The sequence below is a fragment of the Eptatretus burgeri genome, chromosome 7, assembly GCF_056783735.1.
Source record: "Eptatretus burgeri isolate ZD-2024b chromosome 7, Ebu_testis_v1, whole genome shotgun sequence".
NCBI lineage: Eukaryota > Metazoa > Chordata > Myxini > Myxiniformes > Myxinidae > Eptatretus > Eptatretus burgeri.
This window is the reverse complement of record NC_140967.1, coordinates 93,335,959-93,341,165: the sequence shown is the minus strand read 5'-3', so window position 1 is coordinate 93,341,165 and position 5,207 is coordinate 93,335,959.

Sequence of the window (5,207 nt, the reverse complement as noted above, 5' to 3'; positions counted from 1 at the left end):
CAGAGGAATATTGCTGTCTAAGAAAGGCATTCGTACAATGTGGAATGGAAAAGCATCTCGTTTATTAAATAATTTGGGGTGAAATTTATTATTATTCATATCTATTTGCAATTCCAAAAAAGAAACGGAAGTGAGCGTTTGGTTTTTCCTTGTTTAATTCGAGTTATTTTGGATATACATCATTATGAAGCTGATCAAATACAAACCCATCATTAATTGCGAGAAAATCATCAATGAATCTAAAGATGTTTTCACATCTTCGTGCACATGTTCGTTTATTCCTACACATGTTCTGGACCCAATAAGACTCGAACATGTGCAAGAACAAATTTGCAAAGAAAGGAGCTGGATCTGAACCCATGAGTATCTTGTTGCCAAATGTAAAGAAACTGTTGTTTTTGAGAAATCGAATACTTTCTTAAAGTTATTTTTTTGAAAAACTACATGAATATTGATTTTCCTTTCCAGACCAGTTTGCTTTTTTTTTTTTTTTTTTTTTTAATAAACTTTAATGTATACCTTATTACCTCCTGCAAATGCTTTATCTACCACTCTGTCCAATGTGGTTACGAGCTTGTCATGTGGAATGTTTGTGTATTATGTAAAAATAAAATCATAAGTTGATGGACATTTAGCCTTACCCGTGTTATTAATGTTGTGAATACTATCGGTTACAAGTTTGGAATTATCAATGATCCAGAATTTTTTAATACCAGAATAAAACCTCACCTTGTCATGGTAGTTTTTAAGCATTTATAAAGTAGTTTCACCACCCATGCAATACTACCTGACAATGGTTTCAAACCACATTCTCTACTTGTGGTGATGAACCTCATCTTACAAGGGTTTTTGTGCATTTTTGGGGATCCAATAAATGAATGGGATTTGATGGTGTTTATCTGTAACTAACAGTCTTCTCGCTTTGGAGTGATTTACATGGTGTTGTATCGTCTGTTTTAATATCGTGACTTATCTTGTGGATTTTTGAGAGTCCAGTCTGTAAACCCAATTCTTCCAAAAGAGAGTTGGAATGTAGAATGTTTTGCATGCAAGTGTGTGTGTGTGCGCAACACACACACACACACACACACACACACACACACACACACACACACACACACACACACACACACACACACACACACACACACACACACACGTATTCACCCCTCTCTAAAGTTTTCACATTTTGATGCCACCTGAGCTTATTTCATGATTCTTTCAAATCAAACAATATATGGAATCTTTATAAACTTCTCCAAAGTGATAAAACTAATAAAATGCAGATAAAATGTGAATAAGTTTGATTAACAGAGAAAATCTGATGATTCTCAGTTGCACAAGTATTAAACTCCTTTACCTAATTTACTCAAAATCACATCAGGAGCAAATTATTTGTTTGAAATGTTACAAAATAAGTGTTCCCCATTTAAGTAAGGAATTTTAAGGTGGAACTTACTTGGTCAACCAACAATGCAAACATGAAGACCAAGGAGCTTTCCAAACAAGTCAGACATGAAGTGGTGGAGAAGTAACGTTCAGGAGAGGGTTATAAGAAGATTTCAAAGTCACTCATTATCCATTTGAGTAAAGCGAAATCCATCATGAAGAAGTGGAAGACATATCATACCACCCAAACTCTACACAGATAGGTCGCCAATCCACACTCATCAGCCGGGCAAGCAGGAAACTGGTTTGGGATGTCACTGTAAATCCAACAATGACTGAAAGATCTGCAAGACTCTATGTCTGAGATGTGGGTCAGTGTTCATCACTCAACAATATCCTGTTCCCTTCACAAAGCTGGTGTCTATGGACAGGTGGCAGGAAAGAAGCCATTACTGAAAAAGACGCTTCTAAAAGCTTGCATGGAGTTTGCGATAAAGCATGTTAATGATACTGCAGGCATGTGGAGAAAGGTTTTGTGGTCAGACGAGACAAAAATTGAACTTTTTGGTCTAAATTCAAGTCGTTATGTCTGGCATGAGCCAAACACTACACATCACCCAGTCAACACCATCCCTACTGTCAAGCATGGTGGTGGCAGCATCATGTTATGGAGCTGCTTTTCAACAGCAGGAACTGGCAAGCTCATCAGGATGGAAGGGACAATGGAAGGTGCAAAGTAAAGGAGAGTACTTGATGAAAACCTGCTTGAGTCAGCAATGAATCTGAAACTGGGTTGGAGATTCACATTCACAGCAGGACAATGATCTGAAGCACAAAGCTAAAGCCACATTGGAGTGGCTGAATAAGAAGAAAATAATTGTTCTTGAGTGGCCTAGTCAAAGTCCTGATTTGAACCCAATTGAACATTTATGGCGACACTTGAACATTGCAGTCCATCGACGATCCCATTAAACTTGGCACAACTGGAGCAATTTTCACGTGAAGAATGGGAAAATATTTCACCATCTCACGGTGTAAAGATGATAGAGATCTACCCAAAAAGACTCATTGCAGTCATTGCTAAAAAAGGTGCTTTCAGCAAGTCCTGACCTAAGGGCTGAATACTTTTTCAACCAGTGAATTTTGATTTGTACATGGTTTTTGCAGGTATTCCTGACATGTAACCTCCTTAAACTATCGCAGTGTTTAGTTTGATCTCTTCAGTTATGAAAAATTGTTTCTACATAATTGATCTTAATGTGGCTTAGTGGTTGTGGGTGAATACTTTTACACACGCACACACACACACACACTACACACATATACGCACACATACACACACATTATTACACACAGATACAAGCAGACACAGACACATGTACCTGGTCGTATTTGCCGATATTTTACATTTTGGGGGTGTGGGGGGGGTGGGGGGAGAGGGATGCTCAATAACCCAACTGTTCAAACATCGTGCTCTAATTGAAGTCATTTCTAATTATGTGACATGCAAGAGGTAAACAATTATGCAAGAGGTAAACATGCGGTGACACGACCAATCCGAGTAACATCACATAGTCCATCCGTTCATCCTCTCCTGTAATAAACCATGACCTGACCCTAACCCTTTGAGGCTCTCGTTTAGAGGTTGATGTGTACAATACCATCATGATCCCACGGTTTAAGAGGCGATGTGACCTGCCATAGAGAGCCTGCTGAAGGAGGTCCATTGTTTCCAGATGTGCTAGTTATGAACACGGACGCCTTTTCACATCGACCACCATACATCATGTGGACATCTTGAAACGGTCAAAGCGGTGCTTTTTGGCTCTCATTCAACTCGCTTTACTGATGTCATTCTCTGTGCAGCCTTCCTCTCTGCGTCCACGGGATAAAGAGTAAAACTTTGTTTATTTCAGGAAGATCTTCAAGTCGGAGACGAAACGCAGTGCTCCTACAATTGTTGAGATATTGTGTGAACATTGGCGTGTTAGACAATGTTCCCACCGATTACTGACTCGGGATCTGTCCGATTCATTCTGCACCAGGACTCAGCGATGTTCATAGCGAGGAGAGGGAGAGGGTTGAGGTCGGGAATCAAACCTCTCATGAAATACTTCCAGGAGGGAAATACCTTCTCCCACAATTTTTGTTGGACGTATTTGTTATACGAGATGTTATGTTATACTAGATAATTAAATGATAATTATTAAGTAGTTTTGATAATATCGAACTAAAGGTGTGAGCGTAAAGCAACGTTCTTAGCTCATCTGCTGTTTATTTGAAAGGTGTTAACGTCCTGGGGACATCAGCGCATCCACGACCGATGGTCGTGAAGGTCACCACCGCTCAGTGTTGTGCTGGCAATGCAGCCCTCAACCAGGTCAATTTGGATATGGGCCAAGTACACGGTGGCCTACTCTTTCCGAAAGGGACAGCGGGATCTTTAACGTTAACCAGGCAATGCAAGTAGATGGGACAGCCGGCTTGACCACCACTCCAAATGTGCGACAGTGTACTCAACGATGGAATGCCACGACTGCGAAACACCAGGATGACAGTTTATAGCTGGGTCTGGATTCAAACACAGGATAGACTGCTTAGTAGTGAGCATGTACCTCCGGGCCACCCGACCAGCCCCGTTGCGTAAATGGTGCACAGAGAAAGGGGAAAAGGGGGCTGAGGTTAAAACAAATTCACCACTCACTTATTTCCATACATCAAACTTACTTTGCATTGCATCTACAATTACTTTACAATGACAATCAAAATATAATTTGTCCGATTCAACGACTGTGTAACAACACTGGCTCAACCTCAATACATAATGAACCAACATATACAAAAAAACGGTTTGGAAAAAGTACATTTGAATCTTCAAGTCTCTCCAAGGGGCTGCGAATAAGTCCTCAGTGAGCAAGAAGAGAATGATGAGTGCTGCAAACTCTTTTGCACTTCATTTTCCCACATTAGTTACTTCGATGCCCCCAAATTAGCAGAAAGTAACCCTGGCTAACATCTGCTTGAGAAGGTCATTATTAGAATCATTCTTTTAATCAAGCTCAATTCAATTACTAACCCTCTTGGGGGGGGGCGGGGGGGGCATGCACTGTCTCTTGGATTAGTTCAGGGTGTTTAACCCACACATGCAGCTCTACAGAGATACAAGAATTTGGAATGTTTATATAGAGAATGGGATGTGATGTCAAATATTCATTCATTAATTTTGCAAACATTATTAATTACAGAAACAAAATATGGATAATTAATCCGATGAAAGAACTGGGAGTTTTTAAAAAAAAAATGACTGAGGCCTCTGGACTCAAGAAGACAATATATAAACAGAATAATCAAACTCACCTCTGTGCTGTCAAGCCTATGTTAGTACCGCAGCCCAGCTATAAACTGTCATCCTGGTGTTCCACAGGCAAGGCGAGGCATAAATGTGTGCGCTGTCCGTAAGATGGACCTTGAAACTTGTCATCCTGTCTGCCGACATCATTTGGTGGATGTTAAAGATCCCACGGTGTCCTTCGCGAAGGGTCACGCCAGCACCATGGTCAAATTTCAAAGTCCTTCCTTAACTGCTGGGAAGGCAATGGCAAACAACCCAGTAAAACCGTTGCCAAGAAACTGCTTCGGCAGCACGGATGCTCTGCAACACAGTATGGTACATCAGAATCGGAACAAGAAGTTGTTAAAATTGCTGTGTTAACAAGGTATTGATGTAGTCATGCAGTTCATTAGGTTGCTCAGTTAGAATCCGGCAAGTTGCCTCAATGCGACCGTAATGCTCAGCTGAGTCGGTGGTCCCAGGCTGG